The following is a 24,285-nucleotide window of genomic DNA, read 5'->3' as shown; positions in this document are numbered from 1 at the left end:
GAGATCGGCGCTCGCCTTATGACGAGCGGATGGCCCGCTGCAGGTGGACGTGTGCAGCGTTCCATGTCTCCTCCGAGCGCCGCACCCACTCATCCACCGCAGGAGCCTCGATCTGGCCTCTGCTGCCAAGGTGCCAGAACCGGCTGGTAACCTAACACACATTGGAAAGGGGTTAGGTTAGTGGAGGAATGGCGTAGGGAATTCTGGGCCATTTCGGCCCAGGGAACGTACCTTGCCCACTCCTCTGGCCGGTCCTGGCAGTATGTTCTAAGAAACCTACCCACATCCTGGTTCACACGTTCCACCTGCCCATTACTCTCCGGGTGGTAACCCGAGGTGAGGCTCACCGAGACCCCCAATCGCTCCATAAAAGCTCTCCAGACTCTGGAGGTAAATTGGGGACCTCGATCAGACACAATATCCTCGGGTACCCCGTAGTGCCGGAACACATGGGTGAATAGTGCTTCGGCGGTTTGCAGGGCAGTAGGAAGGCCCGGCATGGGGAGCAAACGACAGGCCTTAGAAAACCGGTCCACAACGACCAGTATAGTGGTATTCCCCTGTGAAGGAGGAAGGTCAGTTAGAAATCCACCGAGAGGTGAGACCATGGTCGTTGTGGAACGGGCAGGGGTAGTAACTACCCCTAGGCAGATGTCTAGGCGCCTTACACTGGGCGCACACCGAGCAGGAGGAAACATAAACCCTCACATCCCTCGCCAACGTGGGCCACCAGTACTTGGCACTAAGACAGTGCACTGTCCGGCCGATACCAGGGTGTCCAGAGGAGGGTGACGTGTGAGCCCAATAGATCAATCGATCCCGAACCTCGAGCGGAGCGTACTTCCGACCCTCCGGGCATTGAGGTGGACTAGGGTCGGTGCGTAACGCTCGCTCGAGTTCAGCATCGACCTCCCACACTACCGGTGCCACCAGACACGACTCCGGCAGTATGGGAGTGGGCTCCACGGACCTCTCCTCCGTGTCATACCGCCGAGACAGTGCGTCTGCCTTACCATTCTGTGACCCAGGGATGTACGTGATCTTGAATGTGAACCGGGTCAAAAACATATTCCACCTCGCCTGGCGAGGGTTCAGCCTCCTCGCTGCCCGGATGTACTCCAGGTTACGGTGGTCCGTCAAAATGAGGAAAGGGTGTTGAGCCCCCTCAAGCCAGTGCCTCCACACCTTTAGGGCCTGTACCACGGCTAACAGCTCCCTGTCCCCTACGTCATAGTTTCGCTCCGCCGGACTGGCTTCTTGGAATAAAAGCACAGGGGCGGAGTTTAGGTGTTGCGCCGGACCGTTGCGAAAGCACGGCTCCTATACCGGCCTCTGACGCGTCCACCTCTACCTGAAATGGCAAAGAGGGATCCGGATGCGCCAGCACCGGGCCGAGGTAAACAGGTCCTTCAGCCTCCCAAACGCCCTGTCCGCCTCAGCAGACCACTGCAGACGCACGGACCCCCTTCAAAAGAGACGTGATGGGAGCTGCCACCTGTCCAAAACCCCCGGATAAACCTCCGGTAGTAATTCGCAAACCCCAAAAACTGCTGCACCTCCTTCACAGTGGTTGGTGTTTGCCAATTACGCACGGCTGACACCCGGTCTACCTCCATCTTCACCCCTGACGCAGACAACTGATACCCCAAAAAGGAGACAGACTCCTGGAAAAACAGACACTTCTCTGCCTTGACATACAGGTCGTGCTCCACCAGCCTCCGCAACACTCTGCGCACCAGGGCCACATGCTCGACTCGGGTAGGCGAGTACACGAGAATGTCATCTATGTACACAACCACCCCCTGCCCCTGCATGTCCCTGAAGATCTCATCCACGAATTATTGGAAAACTGACGGAGCGTTCATCAACCCGTATGGCATGACAAGATACTCGTAATGGCCCGAGGTGGTACTAAAGGCTGTCTTCCATTCATCGCCCTCCCTGATGCGCACCAAGTTGTACGCGCTCCTGAGATCTAATTTAGTGAAGAAACGCGCCCCATGCAATGACTCAGTCATGGTCGCAATCAGCGGGAGTGGATAACTGTACTTCACCGTGATCTGATTGAGACCACGGTAATCGATGCACGGGCGTAACCCACCATCCTTTTCTTCACAAAAAGAAACTCGAGGACGCAGGGGAAGTGGAAGGCCGTATGTATCCTTGTCTCAGAGATTCGTCTATGTAAGTCTCCCATAGCTTTCTTCTCCTCCTGAGACAGAGGATACACATGGCTCCGTGGGAGCGCAGCTCCTGCCTGGAGGTCTATCGCACAATCTCCCCTGCCTATGGGGCGGCAACTGCGTCGCCCTCGACTTACTAAACGCAATAGCCAAATCCCCATACTCAGGGGGAACGTGCAATGCGGGCACCTGGTTTGGACTCTCCACCGAGGTAGCCCCTACGGAAAGCGACCAAACATCGACCCACACACTGAGCAGACCACTCCATCAGAGCTCTCTCCTGCCACGAAATAGATGGGTTATGGGTACTCAACCAGGGCATGCCCAGCACCACCGGATACGCAGGCGAGTCGATCAGAAATAGCTGGATCATCTCCTGATGACCCCCCTGCGCACACATCCTAAGTGGCGCTGTAACCTCCCTGATCAAGCCCGCACCTAACGGACGGCTATCTAGGGCATGAACGGGAAAGGAACGTCAACAGGTAGAAGGGGAATCCCTAAGGCTAAACAAAATTGCTTATCAACAAAATTCCCAGCCGCGCCTGAATCTACCAGCGCCTTATGCTGGGAATGAGGTGCTACCTGTGGAAAACGCACAGGTATACAAAAGTGTGCAACAGAGAGCTCTGGGTGAGTGGGGCGCCTACTCACCTGGAAGGACTCCCCAGTGCGGGACCTGTCGTCTTCCCCCCTAGGAGGCCATCCCCAGCACCTAGCCGCAGTGTGTCCTCCCCGACCACAGTTGGTGCAGGAGATGGGCCCCCTCGTATTCTGACCCCTCCTCTCTCTAGCGCCAGCGCCACCGAGCTCCATGGGGCACGGCTCGGAAGTGCTGGAGGGTGAAATGGACGGACCCCCCTCGGGACGTCCGCGGGTAGCTAGCAGGTTATCCAGCCTGATGGACATGTCGACCAACTGGTCGAACGAGAGACTGGTGTCCCTACAGGCCAGCTCCCTACGGACGTCCTCACGTAGACTACATCGATAGTGATCGATGAGGGCCCGCTCATTCCACCCTGCATCCGCCGCTAGAGTGCGGAATTCTAAGGCGAACTCCTGGGCACTCCTCCTCCCCTGCCGGAGGCCGAACAGACGCTCCCCGCCGCTTCCTCCGGGGATGGTGCAAACACCGCCCTGAAGCGGCGGGAGAACTCGTCGTAGGTGATGGTGTTAGCGTCTATTCTCCTCCACTCTGCGTTGGCCCATTCCAACGCTTTACCGGAAAGGCAGGAGATCAGGGCGGACACGCTCTCGTGCCCCGAGGGCGCCGGGTGCACGGTGGCCAGGTAAAGCTCCACCTGGAGAAGGAATCCCTGACACCCGGCAGCGGTCCCATCGTAGGCCCTCGGGAGCGAGAGTCGAACTCCTCTGGGTTCCGGAGCGGGAAGAGGCTGACTCGCCGATGGCGCGGGCAGGGACGATGGTAGTGGAGGTGTCCCTCGGGTCTCCCAGCCTCTGATGGTGGTGATCACCTCCTGCAATGCGGACCCCATCCGCAGGATCTGGTCATCTAGCTGGCGGACCCTGTCCTCCAGCGTCGCCTGCGCTGCTTCGGCTCCTGCTGATTCCATTTAACGGTGTGTGATTCTGTCAAGGATGTTGTAAGTGGGTGTGGTGGTGGAATCAGGCGCAGGACGCAGAAGTATAATTCCAAAGACTTTAGTGAAAATATCTAACCGTGCAGCAGTAAATAGCCCGAAGGCGAAACTCCGCGCGCAGGCGAAACAAAACGGGCGCACAGACAGGTGCGACAAAACTCTCCAAACTATGGAGGACAGGCTCTACCGAGCAAATAGTCAAAACATCCAGCAACCAAGCACGACAGTGAAAACAATCACACACAACACCTGACAAACACAACGAGAACTAAATAGGACACTAATGACACTAAATGATAACAGGTGTGACAACAATCAGACAAAAGCAAACGAACATAGAAACATGCAACGGTGGCAGCTAGTATTCCGGAGACGACGAACGCCGAAGCCTGCCCGAGCAAGGAAGAGAGGCAGCCTCGGCCGAAACCGTGACAGATGGAGAAAATGAGAGAGGAGGAGACGTGTGTTTTCACTCATCCGTGTACTGTAAGAGCCTACGTGCTGATTGAAAACACAGCACATAAACTCTTACTGTTCAAGGCTGAGAGAATGTGGGGGAGAGAAGAGCGAGAGAGGGGAGGAGAAAGAGAGGAGAGAAAGAGAGGAGAGGAAGAGAGGAGAGGAGAGGAGAGAAATTGGGAAGCAGAGAAAGTATGCACTCTAACACTCACACACACACACACACTCACGATAATGCTTCTGTAAACTACATTGATTGGATTAAAACAGTAATTTTTATACATGAGACATGTAGTCAGCCATCCCTCCCTCCATCCCTCCACCAACCCATCCCTCCCTCCATCCCTCCATCCCTCCATCCCTCCACCAACCAATCCCTCCCTCCCTCCATCCCTCCATCCCTCCCTCCCTCCATCCATCCATCCATCCATCCATCCATCCATCCATCCATCCATCCATCCATCCATCCATCCATCCATCCATCCATCCATCCATCCATCCCTCCCTCCATCCCTCCACCAACCAATCCCTCCCTCCCTCCATCCCTCCACCAACCAATCCCTCCCTCCCTCCATCCCTCCATCCATCCATCCCTCCCTCCCTCCCTCCCTCCCTCCCTCCCTCCCTCCCTCCCTCCCTCCTCCACCTTCATCCCTCCTCACCCTCCCTCCCTCCCTCCCTCCCTCCCTCCCTCCCTCCCTCCCTCCCTCCCTCCCTCCCTCCCTCCTCCCTCCCTCTCCCTCCTCCTCCCTCCACCTCTCCCCTCCCTCCCTCCACCCCTCATCCCTCCATCCTCCATCCCTCCATCCCTCCATCCCTCCATCCATCCCTCCATCCCTCCCTCCCCCCATCCATCCCTCCCTCCACCCCTCCATCCCTCCATCCCTCTTTCCCATCCCTCCCTCCCTCCCTCCATCCCTCCCTCCACCCATCCATCCACCCCCTCCATCCATCCATCCCTCCCTCCACCCCCCCATCCCTCCCTCCTCCATCCCTCCCTCCACCCATCCAGCCATCCCTCATCCCTCCATCCCTCCCTCCCTCCATCCCTCCATCCATCCATCCCTCCATCCCTCCATCCATCCACCCCTCCATCCACTCCTCCCTCCCTTCCTCCCTGTCCCTCCACACCTCCTACCAAGCCTTTTTTCCATCCCTTCCACTCTCCCATCCTATCCGGATGATGACTAATACTTACCCCAGTCAGATGTGTCTGAGTCAGACAGGCACCTGTGAGGACGGCCAAACCACAGAGCTGTCTGCCAGGACCTCGGCTGTGGCCCCTCAGCCCAATAACACGGACACCCGCCGATGACATCATACAGCAGTCATGTGACCTGCCCCCCACTTCATTCCACTTCCTCTGACCTAGAGAGAGAAAAGAGAGAGAGAGAGAGAGAGAGAGGGAGAGTCAGGGAGAGAGAGAGAGAGAGAAAAATAGAGAGAGTGAGAGAGAGAGAGAGAGAGAGAGAGGAGAGGGAGAGAAAAGAGAGAGGAGAGGGAGAGGGAGAGTCAGGGAGAGAGAGAGAGAGAAAAAAAATAGAGAGAGTGAGAGAGAGAGAGAGAGAGAGGAGAGGGAGAGAAAAGAGAGAGGAGAGGGAGAGGGAGAGTCAGAGAGAGAGAGAGAGAGAGAGAGAGAGGGAGAATCAGGGAGAGAGAGAGGGGGAGAGAGAGGGAAAGAGGGCGGGAGGAGGGAGAGAAATAGCGAATTTGCAGAGAATGACAGACAGGGAGAAGTAATGATGATTTTGGCTTCAACCGCAGTACACACTGTCCACATAAACAGGAAAACCATGGAGGAGGAGAGGAGAGAGAGAGAGAGAGAGAGAGAGAGAGAGAGAGAGAGAGAGAGAGAGAGAGAGAGAGAGAGAGAGAGAGAGAGAGAGAGAGAGAGAGAGAGAGAGAGAGAGAGAGAGAGAGAGAGAGAGAGAGAGAGAGAGAGAGAGAGAGAGAGAGAGAGAGAGAGAGAGAGAGAGAGAATAAAACGTTCAACACAAATCACACCTATATGGACACAGAGGAACACAACACGCAAAGAACGTTCAATCACACACAGCTGGTGATGTTCAGCATTGAAGGAGCACAGTGACCTGATGCATGCTCTGACGTTCATATCCCTCTCCCTCTCTCTCCCTTCATCACCCTCTCTCTCCCTTCATCACCCCCTCTCTCCCTCTCTCTCCCTTCATCACTCCCTCTCTCCCTTCATCTCCCTCTCTCTCCCTTCATCGCCCTCTCTCTCCCTCCCTCTCCCTCTCTCTCCCTTCATCACCCCCCTCTCTCCCTTCATCTCCCCCTCTCTCCCTTCATCACCCCCTCTCTCCCTTCATCACCCCCCTCTCTCCCTTCATCACCCCCTCTCTCCCTTCATCACCCCCTCTCTCCCTTCATCACCCTCTCTCCCTTCATCTCCCTCTCTCTCCCTTCATCACCCTCTCTCTCCCTTCATCTCCCTCTCTCTCCCTTCATCACCCCCTCTCTCCCTTCATCTCCCTCTCTCTCCCTTCATCTCCCTCTCTCTCCCTTCATCACCCCCTCTCTCCCTTCATCTCCCTCTCTCTCCCTTCATCTCCCTCTCTCTCCCTTCATCACCCCTCTCTCCCTTCATCTCCCTCTCTCTCCCTTCATCACCCCCTCTCTCCCTTCATCACCCCCTCTCTCCCTTCATCACCCCCTCTCTCCCTTCATCCCCCCCTCTCTCCCTTCATCCCCCCCTCTCTCCCTTCATCACCCCCTCTCTCCCTTCATCTCCCTCTCTCTCCCTTCATCACCCTCTTTCTCCCTTCATCTCCCTCTCTCTCCCTTCATCACCCTCTCTCTCCCTTCATCTCCCTCTCTCTCCCTTCATCACTCCCTCTCTCCCTTCATCACCCCCTCTCTCCCTTCATCACCCTCTCTCTCCCTCCCTCCCTCCCGCCCTCCCTCCCTCCCTCCCTCCTCTCTCTCTCCCTCTCCCTCCCTTCATCACCCCCTCTCTCCCTCCCTCTCCCTCTCTCTCCCTCCCTCTCCCTCTCTCTCCCTTCATCACCCCCTCTCTCCCTTCATCACCCCCTCTCTCCCTTCATCACCCCCTCTCTCCCTTCATCACTCCCTCTCTCCCTTCATCACCCCCTCTCTCCCTTCATCTCCCCCTCTCTCCCTTCATCACCCTCTCTCTCCCTTCATCTCCCTCTCTCTCCCTTCATCTCCCTCTCTCTCCCTTCATCTCCCTCTCTCTCCCTTCATCTCCCTCTCTCTCCCTTCATCTCCCTCTCTCTCCCTTCATCACCCCCTCTCTCTCCCTTCATCACCCTCTCTCTCCCTTCATCTCCCTCTCTCTCCCTTCATCTCCCTCTCTCTCCCTTCATCACCCACTCTCTCCCTTCATCACTCCCTCTCTCCCTTCATCACCCCCTCTCTCCCTTCATCTCCCCCTCTCTCCCTTCATCACCATCTCTCTCCCTTCATCTCCCTCTCTCTCCCTTCATCTCCCTCTCTCTCCCTTCATCTCCCTCTCTCTCCCTTCATCTCCCTCTCTCTCCCTTCATCTCCCTCTCTCTCCCTTCATCTCCCTCTCTCTCCCTTCATCTCCCTCTCTCTCCCTTCATCACCCCTCTCTCTCCCTTCATCTCCCTCTCTCTCCCTTCATCTCCCTCTCTCTCCCTTCATCTCCCTCTCTCTCCCTTCATCTCCCTCTCTCTCCCTTCATCTCCCTCTCTCTCCCTTCATCTCCCTCTCTCTCCCTTCATCTCCCTCTCTCTCCCTTCATCACCCCCTCTCTCCCTTCATCACCCTCTCTCTCCCTTCATCACCCTCTCTCTCCCTTCATCACCCTCTCTCTCCCTTCATCACCCTCTCTCTCCCTTCATCACCCCCTCTCTCCCTTCATCACCCTCTCTCTCCCTTCATCACCCCCTCTCTCCCTTCATCACCTCCTCTCTCCCTTCATCACCCCCTCTCTCCCTTCATCACCCCCTCTCTCCATTCATCACCCCCTCTCTCCCTTCATCACCCCCCTCTCTCCCTTCATCACCCCCTCTCTCCCTTCATCACCCCCCTCTCTCCCTTCATCACCCCCCTCTCTCCCTTCATCACCTCCTCTCTCCCTTCATCACCCCCTCTCTCCCTTCATCACCCCCTCTCTCCCTTCATCACCCCCTCTCTCCATTCATCACCCCCTCTCTCCATTCATCACCCCCTCTCTCCATTCATCTTCATCGCCCCCTCTATCTTTGTTTGTAAACAGAGCGATGTGTCAGATGATTGCGTCATTGCTGGCCTTTCATTAGAACTGCGCACACACACACACACACACTCACACACACACACACACACACACACACACAATAACACACACAATAACACACACACACACACACAGGAACGTGTGGCATTCAGGAACACACACACCACAAATGGAAAGTCATGCTCACATTGATTCCACCTGGTTCCAAAAAGCAAAACAAGTCCCATTCCAACTGTCCCAGTTCACAAAATGATGATGATGGTGATGATGACGATGATGAAGGTGGTAGCAGAGAGCTGAGGAGAAGATGACGTGTTGAAGATGAAATATTGCTTTGGTTCGGGAGATCAAATCCACACAGGTTCTGAAGCAGTCTGGTATTAGTAATAGTAGTAGTCAGTATTAGTAGCAGTAGTAATAGTAGTAGTCAGTATTAGTAGTGGTCCTCTGTAGCTCAGCTGGTAGAGCACGGCGCTTGTAACGCCAAGGTAGTGGGTTCGATCCCCGGGACCACCCATACACAAAAATGTATGCACGCATGACTGTAAGTCGCTTTGGATAAAAGCGTCTGCTAAATGGCATATTATTATTATTATTATTATAGTAGCAGTAGTAATAGTAGTAGTCAGTATTAGTAGCAGTAGTAATAGTAGTAGTCAGTATTAGTAGCAGTAGTAATAGTAGTAGTCAGTATTAGTAGCAGTAGTAATAGTAGTAGTCAGTATTAGTAGCAGTAGTAATAGTAGTAGTCAGTATTGGTAGCAGTAGTAATAGTAGTAGTCAGTATTAGTAGCAGTAGTAATAGTAGTAGTCAGTATTAGTAGCAGTAGTAATAGTAGTAGTCAGTATTAGTAGCAGTAGTAATAGTAGTAGTCAGTATTAGTAGCAGTAGTAATAGTAGTAGTCAGTATTAGTAGCAGTAGTAATAGTAGTAGCCAGTATTAGTAGCAGTAGTAATAGTAGTAGTCAGTATTAGTAGCAGTAGTAATAGTAGTAGTAAGTATTAGTAGCAGTAGTAATAGTAATAGTAGTAGTCAGTATTAGTAGCAGTAGTAATAGTAGTAGTCAGTATTAGTAGCAGTAGTAATAGTAGTAGCCAGTATTAGTAGCAGTAGTAATAGTAGTAGTCAGTATTAGTAGCAGTAGTAATAGTAGTAGTCAGTATTAGTAGCAGTAGTAATAGTAGTAGTCAGTATTAGTAGCAGTAGTAATAGTAGTAGTAAGTATTAGTAGCAGTAGTAATAGTAATAGTAGTAGTCAGTATTAGTAGCAGTAGTAATAGTAGTAGTCAGTATTAGTAGCAGTAGTAATAGTAGTAGCCAGTATTAGTAGCAGTAGTAATAGTAGTAGTCAGTATTAGTAGCAGTAGTAATAGTAGTAGCCAGTATTAGTAGCAGTAGTAATAGTAGTAGTCAGTATTAGTAGCAGTAGTAATAGTAGTAGCCAGTATTAGTAGCAGTAGTAATAGTAGTAGTCAGTATTAGTAGCAGTAGTAATAGTAGTAGCCAGTATTAGTAGCAGTAGTAATAGTAGTAGTCAGTATTAGTAGCAGTAGTAATAGTAGTAGTCAGTATTAGTAGCAGTAGTAATAGTAGTAGTAAGTATTAGTAGCAGTAGTAATAGTAATAGTAGTAGTCAGTATTAGTAGCAGTAGTAATAGTAGTAGTCAGTATTAGTAGCAGTAGTAATAGTAGTAGCCAGTATTAGTAGCAGTAGTAATAGTAGTAGTCAGTATTAGTAGCAGTAGTAATAGTAGTAGCCAGTATTAGTAGCAGTAGTAATAGTAGTAGTCAGTATTAGTAGCAGTAGTAATAGTAGTAGCCAGTATTAGTAGCAGTAGTAATAGTAGTAGTCAGTATTAGTAGCAGTAGTAATAGTAGTAGTCAGTATTAGTAGCAGTAGTAATAGTAGTAGTCAGTATTAGTAGCAGTAGTAATAGTAGTAGTCAGTATTAGTAGCAGTAGTAATAGTAGTAGCCAGTATTAGTAGCAGTAGTAATAGTAGTAGTCAGTATTAGTAGCAGTAGTAATAGTAGTAGCCAGTATTAGTAGCAGTAGTAATAGTAGTAGTCAGTATTAGTAGCAGTAGTAATAGTAGTAGCCAGTATTAGTAGCAGTAGTAATAGTAGTACCTGGCTAGTATCCTGGTAAGAGTCTTTAGTGACCAGGCAGTTTGGAGTTGAAGGACCTCTTTTATATACACACTCTCTGCGGCCCCTCCCTGTATAGCATCTCCCGTGACAACAAGGCTTCTAGAATCAAAATACAGCATGTCGGTCTGGACACACCTACTGCCTTCTCCATCTTCCCCTAACATACTAAACATACTGCTTTCAGAACCTGAGAGAGAGAGAGAGAGAGAGAAAGGGAGGAACCACCCCCCCTTCTCCCTCCCTCTGTTATTTCTTGGTTGTTGTGCAACAGAGGAGGAACAGATTCCAGAGCAGAGAGTCACAGTTCTGTTGTAAAACTTACTGGCAACACTGACTCTCTCCATCCCTCTCTCTCTCCATCCCTCTCCTTGTTATCAAAACCATGTGTGTGTGTGTGTGTGTACGCACATGCTAAGGTCTAGGAGGGACAGAAGGGACACAGGGGAGAACAGGAGGGGTAAAAGATAGAGAAAATAACTACAGCTAGTCAGACATAGAAGCAGACAGGCAGACAGAGAGAGAGAGACAGACAGACAGACATAGAGGCAGACAGGCAGACAGAGAGAGATAGACAGACAGACAGACAGACAGCTAGTCAGACAGACAGACAGACAGACAGACAGACAGACAGACATAGAGGCAGACAGGCAGACAGAGATAGATAGACAGACAGACAGACAGACAGACAGCTAGTCAGACATAGACAGACAGACAGACAGACAGACAGACAGACAGACAGACAGACAGACAGACAGACAGCTGGTCAGACAGCTGGTCAGACATAGGCAGACAGACAGACAGACAGACAGACAGACAGACAGACAGACAGACAGACAGACAGACAGACAGACAGACAGACAGCTGGTCAGACACAGACAGACAGGCAGACAGAGAGACAGACAGACAGACAGGCAGACAGAGAGAGCTTTCCAGAATAAGGCAGATATCTTGTGATAATTGGGTAGTTTAGAGGTCAGAAATGGATAGAGTAAGATGAGTGTGAGGAGGAGAGGAAAAGAGCTTGGTAGGGCGTGGGGATAAAAGAGACATGGAAAAGGTAGACAGAGAGAGAGATGGACAGACAGACAGACAGACAGCTAGTCAGACAGAGAGAGAGAGAGAGATAGACATACAGACAGCTAGTCACAGAGAGGCAGACAGGCAGACAGAGAGAGAGATAGACAGACAGACAGACAGACAGACAGCTAGTCAGACAGAGAGAGAGAGAGAGATAGACAGACAGACAGCTAGTCACAGAGAGGCAGACAGGCAGACAGAGAGAGAGATAGACAGACAGACAGACAGACAGACAGACAGCTAGTCAGACAGAGAGAGAGAGAGAGATAGACAGACAGACAGACAGACAGACAGCTAGTCAGACAGAGAGAGAGAGAGAGAGAGATAGACAGACAGACAGACAGACAGACAGCTAGTCAGACAGAGAGAGAGAGAGAGATAGACAGACAGACAGCTAGTCACAGAGGCAGACAGGCCGACAGAGAGAGAGAGATAGACAGACAGACAGACAGCTAGTCACAGAGGCAGACAGGCCGACAGAGAGAGAGAGATAGACAGACAGCTAGTCAGACAGAGGCAGACAGGCAGACAGAGAGAGAGAGAGAGACAGCTAGTCAGACAGAGAGAGAGAGAGAGATAGACAGACAGACAGCTAGTCACAGAGAGGCAGACAGGCAGACAGAGAGAGAGAGAGATAGACAGACAGACAGCTAGTCAGACAGAGGCAGACAGGCAGACAGAGAGAGAGAGAGATAGACAGACAGACAGCTAGTCACAGAGAGGCAGACAGGCAGACAGAGAGAGAGAGATAGACAGACAGACAGCTAGTCAGACAGAGGCAGACAGGCAGAGAGAGAGAGAGAGATAGACAGACAGACAGCTAGTCACACAGAGGCAGACAGGCAGACAGAGAGAGAGAGAGATAGACAGACAGACAGCTAGTCACAGAGAGGCAGACAGGCAGACAGAGAGAGAGAGATAGACAGACAGACAGCTAGTCAGACAGAGGCAGACAGGCAGACAGAGAGAGAGAGAGAGACAGATGAGTGTGAGGAGGAGAGCTTGGTAGGGCGTGGGGATAAAAGAGACATGGAAATTAGAATTGAAAGGCTGAATGGAGTTGTGGAGAGAGAGGAAGGACAAGACGGAAGGAGAGAGAGAAGACAAGAGAGAGAAAGAGAGAGAGCGAGAGAGAATATATATATTTTTTAAATCTAACATTGATAAGTTTCTGTATCTGTTAGGTGAAATACTGCAGTGTGCAATCATCGCAGCAAAATGTGTGACACGTTGCGATAAGAAAAGGGCAACCAGTGGAGCACAAACACCAAAGTAAATAAAACCTACACTGACTAAACAAAAATATAAACGCAACATGCAACAATTTCAAAGATTTTACTGAGTTACAGTTCATATAAGGAAATCAGTCAATTGAAATAAATTCAATAGGCCCTAATCTATGGATTTCACATGACTGGGAATACAGGTATGCATCTGTTGGTCACAGATACCTTTTTTTTAAAAGGTAGGGGCGTGGATCAGAAAACCAGCCAGTATCTGGTGTGACCGTTTGCCTCATGCAGCGCGACACATCTCCTTCGCATAGAGTTGATCCGGCTGTTGATTGTGGAATGTTTTCCCACTCCTCTTCAATGGCTGTGCGAAGTTGCTGTATATTGGTGGGAACTGGAACACGCTGTCATATACATAAATCCAGAGCATCCCAAACATGCTCAATGGGTTACATGTCTGGTGAGTGTGCAGGCCACGGAAGAACTGGGACATTTTCAGCTTCCAGGAATTGTGTACAGATCCTTGTGACATGGGGCCGTGTATTTTTTTATATTTTTTTAGTCATTTAGCAGACGCTCTTATCCAGAGCGACTTACAGTTAGTGAGTGCATACATTTTTCATACTGGCCCCCCATGGGAATCGAACCCACAACCCTGGCGTTGCAAGCGCCATGCTCTACCAACTGAGCTACAGGAGGGTGCATTATCATGCTGAAACATGAGGTGATGGAGGAGGATGAATGGCAACACAATGGGTCTCAGGATCTCATCACGGTATCTCTGTGCATTCAAATTGCCATCAATAAAATTCAACTTAGTTTGTTGTCCGTAGCTTATGCCTGCCCATACCATAACCCCACCCCCACCATGGGGCACTCTGTTCACGACGTTGACATCAGCAAACCACTCACCCACACGACTCCATACATGTGGTCTGCGGTTATGAGGCTGGTTGGACATAATGCCAAATTCTCTAAAACGATGTTGGAGGCAGTTTATGGTAGAGAAATTAACATTCAATTCTCTGGCAACAGCTCTGGTGGACATTCCTACAGTCAGCATGCCAATTGCACGCTCCCTCAAAACTTGAGACATTTGTGGCATTGTGTTGTGTGACAAAACTGCACATTTTAGAGTGACCTTTTATTGTCCCCAGCACAAGGTGCACCTGTGTAATGATCACGCTGTTTAGTCAGCTTCTTTATATGCCACACCTGTCAGGTGGATGGATTATCTTGGCAAAGGAGAAATGTTCAATAACAGGGATGTGAACACATTTGTGCACAACATTTGAGAGAAATACGCTTTTTGGGCGTTTGGAACATTCCTGGGATTCTGGACTGCCTCTGGAAGCACAGCCAAACACACACCAAGATAAATCCATAAACACCCACGTATGTGTATGCGACCAATAACATTTGATGTATTCACAACCACACAAACACACCATAAAGACTCAGAACTAGTGATAAAAAATAAAAGTGATACAGTTTTGACGATATATCGTATCGTTTTGACAATATTATGTTTGTGCTAGTTGGCAGTTACCTGCAGAAAAACTCCAGCTTGTTCTGCATCTTATTTTTAAATAGGGAGCCAATTTGTTTTCAGCACTTTTATTTCCATGGACTGATCAAAACTCGTTTTCTCATGGCTCCTGTCCCTCTGCAGCAGACATATGGTGATCTATATGTTTGGACCATGAAATCACAATAAAAGCACAGTATTGAACTGCAATACATATAGAATGGTGAGAAACACAATACATATCGTATCAGCAACTAAGTATCATGATAATATATTATCGTGAGGTCCCTGGCAATTCCAAGTCCTACTCAGAACCCAGACACTCAACTCTCAAATCCATTACACACAAACACACACAGACACACACAATGAATCTGAACAGACAGAATACCAAAGCACAAACATTTACATTCCTGTATTACATTATCATACATACAGCAGACATGACACACATAACTACAGGGTCAGAGGAGGGAGGGGGAGAGAGAGATGGAGGGAGGGGGAGAGAGAGATGGAGGGAGGGGGAGAGAGAGATGGAGGGAGGGGGGGGAGAGATGGAGGGAGGGAGGGGAGAGGTGGAGGGAGGGGGGAGAGAGAGATGGAGGGAGGGGGAGAGATGGAGGGAGGGAGGGAGAGATGGAGGGAGGGGGAGAGAGAGATGGAGGGAGGGGGAGAGAGAGATGGAGGGAGGGGGGAGAGAGAGATGGAGGGAGGGGGGAGAGATGGAGGGAGGGGGGAGAGAGAGATGGAGGGAGGGGAGAGAGAGATGGAGGGAGGGGGAGAGAGAGATGGGAGGGGGGTCAGAGTAGGGAGAGAGAGAGAGGGGGGGTCAGAGTAGGGAGAGAGAGAGAGAGGGGGGGTCAGAGTAGGGAGAGAGAGAGAGAGGGGGGGGTCAGAGTAGGGAGAGAGGGAGAGAGGGGGGGGCAGAGTAGGGAGAGAGAGAGAGGGGGTCAGAGTAGGGAGAGAGAGAGAGAGAGGGGGTCAGAGTAGGGAGAGAGAGAGAGAGGGTCAGAGTAGGGAGAGAGAGAGAGAGGGGGGTCAGAGTAGGGAGAGAGAGAGAGGGGGTCAGAGTAGGGAGAGAGAGAGAGAGGGGGTCAGAGTAGGGAGAGAGAGAGAGAGGGTCAGAGTAGGGAGAGAGAGAGAGGGGGGGTCAGAGTAGGGAGAGAGAGAGAGAGGGTCAGAGTAGGGAGAGAGAGAGAGAGGGTCAGAGTAGGGAGAGAGAGAGAGAGGGTCAGAGTAGGGAGAGAGAGAGAGGGGGTCAGAGTAGGGAGAGAGAGAGAGAGGGGGTCAGAGTAGGGAGAGAGAGAGAGAGGGTCAGAGTAGGGAGAGAGAGAGAGAGGGGGTCAGAGTAGGGGGAGAGAGAGAGAGAGAGAGAGAGAGAGAGGGTACAGGCTACTGGAACACTGTCATATGAAAGCAGGAAGGGGAAAAGAGAGGATTGAGATTCTCATCTGGAAGCAATCATGATGATAGCAACAGTCTAACACGTGGAAGCTTCCACTACGAAAGAACACTGAGTCCTTGCCCTCTTCCCACAAACACACACACACACACACACACACACACACAAACACACAAACACACACAGGAGAAAAATTGTAAATCAGTGCCAGATATGATACACTATACTCTGACCCTTGTGGTGTCTGTCGGTACTGCAGCAGAAGGTCACAAAATTGCATCAATGAGACTTCATGCTTCTACCAAATTTACATTTTGGCTACTGATGGCAGGGTTGGTAAGTGGATACAGTTCACGACAATCTTGTCATGGAATCAAACACAAAATTGCTAAATATCCGTCAAAGTTTTGGCAATTTATTTTTCAACAAACATTTCCCCCCCCCTCCCTGCCCTGAGAATGACAGCTCTCTATGCAGGTACTGTGGTTGCCTCTTTGGTTTCTTAACATCATATGAAAGTTAAAGATGCTGGAGTGTATGAAGAAGAATTATGACTTTGCTAATGTTTTCAAGTGGAACCTGAGAGGAGGTTTATTCAGTTTTAGAGGGAGCAGTTTTGTGGTGACACACCATAGAACAGAGGAAGTCTGTTGTGTGAAGACAGGTGATTGGTCTGTAGGGGAACACCCATATCAGATTACATAGAATATATACCACAGTAAAGACAAAAGAGGTCAGAATAATCATATTAGAGATGGGGCGATTATTCTCCGGGTATCTGCAGGTATCTGTAAATCGACGCTGTAACCCTTTGTTATGAATAAACCTTATGATGAAAATACAGCGTCAGCGGGTCCTCCTTGTCACCACAGCATAATTAGCAACGTTAACTCGACACTACAAAATGGCGGCGAGGAATTTGGGACGGAATTGCGTTTTTTCTCAGCGTTTCATTCATGGGCGCTGAGCTGACTCTGGCTCCAGAGGCAGACAAGGGTGAGTTTGCTCTCAACTTTGGGCTCTGGTCGGTTCGTGTGTCTGTGTGTGTGCGTTGAGAGAATGCACCGTTAAAAGAACTTGCGTGTGTGCGTTGCTGATGTGCTGTGGGATAGGAGTCCGTTCTAACTTTGTTTGCGCTGGTAAACAACGCAAAAAGGGGGGAGTGTCTGTAGAGATATTTTGCTTGAATGAAGTTCAAGAAGAATAGATTGAGAGGAATAAGGCCTAGGAATATGTGTATAACTTAGAACCGCTGCGAATCTACGGAAACCCTCTTAAGGAGGTGATCATTATGATGGGCCAAAAATCCTGATAACACGTTAGGTGAAGTAGGTAAGTCCATGGGGCTTGAGGCTGTGGTATATAATTCGGTTGTATGTTACCTCTCAGCTTGTGGTTGACGAATCATTTTGATTGACGTAACCGCTCATTGAATTTCCGCGGGAACTCGTGGTAGCAGAAATTTAGGAACAAAGGAATTTTACGACGCAGCGGAGGTTAAAATGCCAAATGCTTCATGCTAAATGCTTCATGCTAAATGATACATGCTACATGCTAATTTGATGCGTGCTACGTGCGGTATTTTTACCTTGGAGGTCCATTGGAATGGATCGAGCCTCCAGAACTGTGTTTAGGATAGTGTAGGATTTGTGTCCTATGATTTGTGAGCTCTGTTAAGTGTTATTGTTTGTCTATGAGGGGTAAAAGAGAGGAAATACAGCGGGACTGTTAACTTTCTTTTGCCTAGCGTGGAGAGAGCTGGGAGAGAGCTCCTTCCACTGTGAAATCGCAGTGATATTTGAACTGCCATGCGCGTGATTTTATGACTAGAGTGACGTAGGGGTAAATATGCCACTCCTCTGCTACACTCCTCTGCGGGGAGACGCAGACGAACGAAGGAACGAAGAGAGAGGAGAAGAGTTAGGCTAATGGTGTATTCTGGTTGTTAAATCGGCGGTTGTTTAAAGATGAAACTATTTGAGACCTATCGAATTGATAAATGAGAGAGAGATGTTGACGGATTAAAAATAAAAATAATTAAATAAATAAATAAAATAAAAAATGTTATTGAGCTATTTATATTATTCCTGAGTTAATTCTTAGCACGAATGTGACTGGAGGAATATTGAATGGTTGAAATAACTCAGTGACTGCATAAACTACTAAATTCTTGTCTGTTTCTTTGTTATTCTGTGATATGAGAGACGATAAGAGGAACGAGAGGAGAGAGAGAGAGCGGAAGTGCTGACGTGTACATCATGTGACAGGGTGTGACGCGACAGAGTCTGCTGCGACAGGATCAAGTCAAAATCAAGGCTAGTACTGTTTTATTTACAAAAACCTTGCCTTCCCATAAAGGATATGTTGTGTGCCTAGCTTAATTGATGTTATGACAATTTGACAAGGACTTGGCAAAAGACTGATCAATTGATGAAAATAAGAATTGCATTTTGGAGTTTTTGTGCATGAGTGGGTTTGATTAGAGTTGAGGGGAATCGAGTACTGACATTATTCTGTAAAATTAAGGTAATTGGATGCTTATTAAGCAATGAGTTTATGAGTACTGTAGTGTTGGAGGATTATAGGTCTATAAAATAAAATGAATAAATAAATTGATGAATAAATTAATTGATTAATTAATTAATTTGGGGAAGAGAAGAAAAGAAAAAAAAAAGAGAGAAAAAAAATAGGGAGGAAGCCATAAGGAAAAACTGCTGAGAAAAGGATCCCAAGAATTGGAGGAGAAGAATACATTGGCCAAGGAAACAGAGAAAAGTAAAAAGATGATGGAAGATGATATTTCGAGGACAAAACTTAGAATATAAGCTTTTGAAGAATACTGATATGTCAACAACAAGAAAGAACAGGACCAAGAAACTCTCAGAAAACTAGATGAAATACAACTGGGGGGAGAAGAAGAAGGAGAAGAAAAGCTTTGGTTATGAAGAATCAGTGTGCACCAAATCAACAATTACTGCTACAGCTTCAACTGAACAAGGTCAAATGCAATTGTACCAGCCACAACTAGTGGTACAAGTTGTTTCATATCCATAGATAGTTTCTGGAAAGAGGGAATTTCAGAGGAAGATACAGGAGCAAGTGAAGATCATCTGGAGGACAGGTGAACCCTTAAAGGAGCAAGGATTCTAGGAGTGCCTAGAAGATCCGAAGGGGGGTGTCAGCTGGTAGCACCAATTAGGGAAAAAAGATCCAACAATTGAAGTGAAAACAAAGGACTATGAGAAGTGATGATGGATAGTGGAAAAGCTTTTATCTGTGTTTAGCCTGAAGAGGTTACACATCTCACTATGTAAAATTAACTAATTAGGATAGGGATTTGAGGGAGTAAAACAGTTGATTACTCTTAAGGAACCAATTGAGATCTGCTATAAGAATGAGAGAAAATTAAAATACTCATACTGGTATCAGAATATATACCTATTGCATTGTTGGGAAGAGAAGCATTGTGTAAGTTGAACTGTACAATAAGATGTACACCAGACGGCTGTCTGGTAGAAGATTTTAAAAGAGTAGGGTTTTTGGGAATCATATTTGCTTGAAAATATTATATCATAGGAAGGAGCACAATCTGTTTGAAAAATAATGTTAAAAGGGTGACTGTTATTCTTGGTTACATTCCTACACCAAGAGATTTCAAACTAGGCTAAAAGATGCTCAATCGTTTGCCAAGTCTGTGTGTAAAGAAATCATAAGCAGGTGGGGACTTCCCGATCACATATTCTAAAATTAGTGGTAAAGGATTTTGTGGATAAATCTGTGAAATGGTTTTTGAAAAATTAGTGGTAAAGGATTGTGGATAAATCAGTGAAAGGGTTTTTAAAAGTTAGGAGAAAAGATTAGGATTAAAAAGTTAAGAAAACTAGGGTTGAAGGAACTCTAGGACAGTAAGCTAAGCTTCAATGTTAGTTAGTAGTAAGAGAGAGAGAACAGTGGTGAAGGGAAATTTAGAGTTTAGTGGGAAGATAGATATGATAGGAGTTTAGATCTGTTAGGAGCAGATGCATTGACAAAGTATGCGTTGCTGAATGATGAGAGAAGAATGAAGATTGAGGGTGATAACAGTATCTATATTTACAATTCCCAGCAGGAAGATCAAGGTGATTATGAGTGTATTTTTTATAATGAAAAGTTTGAAAGTGAGGGATTAGAGTTGGGACTGAGAGTGAATGTAGTGACACTAGTGGTGATAGATGGAAGTACAAGTAAAGAGTTCAAAGCTTTGGGGAAACTAGATGAAACAACGACAATGACATCAACACTTTAGTATATTATAACAACAGTGAGAAGCAATTTAACTCTTTCAACATTAGTTATTAAAGCTATAAATATATCACATTTGATTACAAGGGAGCCAATCGCTTCAGCACCAATTTTAGAGGAAAATACTGTTATTAGGGTTAGGATGAGTGATAAAGCTCAATTTTCTTGTAGATGTGAGAGAAGGAATGTGTAGAGGTGAGATTCCTCTCATGTGGAGAGAAGTTTTGAATGGTAATGTGACTATTGGGAATTTTAGAGATATTTAGGGGTTTGTGGTGAGAGAATATATTCTTACCTATGGATGGAAAGGATATTGTTAGAAGTTGAAGCTTCCATATGAGGGTTTTAAAATTAAAAGAGGGGAAGCACAGGGAAAGAGATAAATCTGATTCTGAAAGAGAGAAGTTTCATAGTCTGGGAAGCCTACCATTGGAGGATAAGTCTAAGAGAGAAGTGGGGATTTTTCCATGGTATGGTGAAAAATTGGGGAAGATAACATAGATAATATTAACTATAATTTGAGGGGTTTTGCAAATGAAACGATAAGAGGGTTTAACCTTCTGTCAAGACTCAAAGGAGTATTGATAGGTAGATTTCAGAGGTTTCAATATTAGTGTGATTTTAGTATTTTGTTATGAATCAAAGGGGGGAATAGAATGTCATTCATTTATATATCATTTTTATATTCTTAGTTGATATTGATGTTTTAATTTGAATGTGTTGTTTTGCAAAAGATACTGTTTGGTCTTTTCTTTTCTTCCAGAAGCATTTGGGGGAATATGTAGAGATTGAAATACTCAAACAAGGACAATATGAAGGGACAATATGAAAGGACAATATGAAGGGAGGAAATGGAACAAGGAAGGTGTGGAAATGTTCCGATTCCATCATCAACGATGCATTGGAAGTCGACACTGCTGAGGAGATGAAGTGTAGTGGACTACATTCCAGTGTCTTCAATGATATATAGACATATTTGCATGTGTAATACATAATTTGTGTCATATTATTTCTGTATTAGGTATTAATTTTTGTAGAATGATATTTGCTGTTATTGGATACATTTGGGGATCTCAGATGTTTTTGTTTATTTCGTGAATGCTTAGGGATATGGAGTCTAGGCAGGGATAGAGAGAATCCACAGTAGGGTCCGATGGGTCGACCAGCCTGAGTGTGGACATTTTGGATAGTATTTTGTTTGCTGGGGCTTTCATGTGTATTTAATTGCATCATAGTTTCAAATGCATTGATAAAGATTTATGAATTGATCTGGAGTACCTAGGTGGTCGCCTGGGGCAGAGGGGCCGTGAGAGAATTTTATTGTCTTGATTGATTGATGGATGGATATTTGGAAAGAAGGCTGCCAGACAGGTTTTTCGCTCTCACACTCCATAAAGATTTGTTCATGTTTCATAGAAATGTATTCACACTCCATAGAGATTTGTTCATATTCATAGAAATGTATTCACACTCCATAGAACATTTTGTTTTTGGTTTATTGTTAAAGGTACTCAATAAGAGAGATTGTTACTTGTCATAATCCTATTCTTTTTGTTTCGAGACTTTTAGTTAGTCTCGAAGGGGGGAATATGTAGTGTATGAAGAAATTTGACTTTGCTAATGTTTTCAAGTGGAACCTGAGAGGAGGTTTATTCAGTTTTAGAGGGAGCAGTTTTGTGGTGACACACAATAGAACAGAGGAAGTCTGTTGTGTGAAGACAGGTGATTGGTCTGTAGGGGAACACCCATATCAGATTACATAGAATATATACCACAGTAAAGACAAAAGAGGTCAGAATAATCATATTAGAGATGGGGCGATTATTCTCCGGGTATCTGCAGGTATCTGTAAATCGACGCTGTAACCCTTTGTTATGAATAAACCTTATGATGAAAATACAGCCTCAGCGGGTCCTCCTTGTCATCACAGCATAATTAGCAACGTTAACTCGACACTACAATGCTTTACAATCTTTTCTTTACAAGACAACTGTGTTTAATTTAAATCAACATTCTGGTAAAAGTGCCTTGTTGTCTTTGGATGAGCTACATCAAAACGAACTTTAGCACTTCATTTTCAGCCTTCTCTGAAACCTCTAGGAAAGAACAGTTTCCTCTTGAGAAACTCCTGGTAGGTCTGTCTGTGTGCCAAGGCCGTGGGCACAAAGAGCCACCAGGATGAGTCAGCACCATAGGCTCCTGGAACATGGGGGAGGAGCTTCCGGCTCATCCTATCAGGAATGACCTGATCTTCCTGTCCGAAGACGTGCAGGTAGGAGATGACGAGGGGAGCAGGTGTGTCATGGAACCGCTGGTGTTCTTAACAAGCATTCCGGAACCCGGGCCCACGACGATAGCGAAGTGGAACTGGAATTGTAGTTCTAGACTCTGCTCTTGTAGAGAGTATGGCGAGTAGAGTCCCTAGCACACCGTCCTTCACTGCTGCCCTTAACGGCCTCCACGATCTCCTCAAGCCCCAGAGAGCCACCTCCGGGGCACACTTCATTCTCCTTCACTTGGGCTGCTGGAGTCAGAGAGAGAGGTAGAAGGAGGGACAGAAATAGAGAGAGTTGATTAAAACTTAAGACTTGCGTAGTTGTGAGTTAAGCTGAAATCTGTTGTGTGTGATCACGCTGATGGGTAACAATCAGAAAGCCATGCATTATCAAGAGATTGGTTTGTAACACAACAATCCCTATCCTCACAACACTGTTGAGTTAGAATATATATATATATATATATATATATATATATATATATATATATACAATAAAATGCAAATGAATTACTTAAAAATCATACAATGTGATTTTCTGGATTTTTGTTTTTTTAGATTCAGTCTCTCACAGTTGAAGTGTTCCTATGATATAAATTACAGACCTCAACATGCTTTGTAAGTAGGAAAACCTGCAAAATCGTCAGTATCAAATACTTGTTCTCCCCACTGTATATATACATCCATATACATCCATATATATGCACATGTCCTTTAAAAAATATATATTTCCCAAATTACTTTCCAACCCCACCAACCCTTCCCTAATTGGAGTAAACTAGTGAACAACAATGCTTAGGCCTCTACTTCCAGCTTATACAGTTGAAGTCGGAAGTTTACATACACCTTAGCCAAATACATTTAAACTCAGTTTTTCACAATTCCTGACATTTAATCCTAGTAAAATTTCCCTGTCTTAGGTCAGTTAGGATCACCACTATATTTTAAGAATGTGAAATGTCAGAAAAATAGTAGAGAGAATTATTTCTTTCAGCTTTTATTTCTTTCATCACATTCCCAGTGGGTCAGAAGTTAACATACACTCAATTAGTATTTGGTAGCATTGTCTTTAAATTGGTTAACTTGGGTCAAACATTTCGGGTAGCCTTTCACAAGCTTCCCACAATAAGTTGGGTGAATTTTGGCCCATTCCTCCTGACAGAGCTGGTGTAACTGAGTCAGGTTTGTAGCCCTCTTTGCTCGCACACACTTTTTCAGTTCTGCCCAAAAATGTTCTATTGGATTGAGGTCAGGGCTTTGTGATGGCCACTCCAATACCTTGACTTTGTTGTCCTTAAGCCATTTTGTCACAACTTTGGAAGTATGCTTGGGGTCATTGTCCATTTGGAAGACCCATTTGCGACCAAGCTTTAACTTCCTGACTGATGTCTTGAGATGTTGCTTCAATATATCCACATAATTTTCCTTCCTCATGATCCCATCTATTTTGTGAAGTGCACCAGTCCCTCCAGCAGCAAAGCACCCCCACAGCATGATGCTGCCACCCCGGTGCTTCACGGTTGGGATGGTGTTCTTCGGCTTGCAAGCCATCCCATTTTTCCTCCAAACATAATGATGGTCATTATGGCCAAACAGTTATATTTTTGTTTAATCAGACCAGAGGACATTTCTCCAAAAAGTATAATCTTTGGATGTGCAGTTGCAAACCGTAGTCTGGCTTTTTTATGGCGGTTTTGGAGCAGTGGCTTTTTCCTTGCTGAGCAGCCTTTCAGGTTATGTCGATATAGGACTTGTTTTACTGTGGATATAGATACTTTTGTACCTGTTTCCTCCAGCATCTTCACAAGGTCCTTTGCTGTTGTTCTGGGATTGATTTGCACTTTTCGCACCAAAGTACGTTCATCTCTAG

The 24,285-nt window shown here is 46.9% G+C and overlaps 1 long non-coding RNA gene across 2 annotated transcripts in view; it reads right to left on the bottom strand.

Annotated features, from left to right (window-relative positions):
• The window catches only part of LOC121579099, a 94,051-nt gene extending 83,309 nt beyond the window's left edge, over positions 1–10,742 (bottom strand). For both annotated transcript variants that reach the window (XR_006002866.2, XR_006002865.2), the window contains exons 1-3: positions 10,600–10,742; positions 8,656–8,764; positions 5,442–5,611 (exon numbers count right to left, since the gene is read on the bottom strand). This is a non-coding gene — a long non-coding RNA (uncharacterized LOC121579099). The remainder of the gene's footprint in view (positions 1–5,441; positions 5,612–8,655; positions 8,765–10,599) is intronic.
• Between the last annotated feature and the right edge of the window lie 13,543 nt (positions 10,743–24,285).

This window comes from Coregonus clupeaformis, chromosome 13 (assembly GCF_020615455.1).
Source record: "Coregonus clupeaformis isolate EN_2021a chromosome 13, ASM2061545v1, whole genome shotgun sequence".
Taxonomy (NCBI): Eukaryota; Metazoa; Chordata; class Actinopteri; order Salmoniformes; family Salmonidae; genus Coregonus; species Coregonus clupeaformis.
The sequence above is the reverse complement of the archived record's forward strand: the minus strand, read 5'-3'. Positions and strand labels throughout refer to the sequence as shown.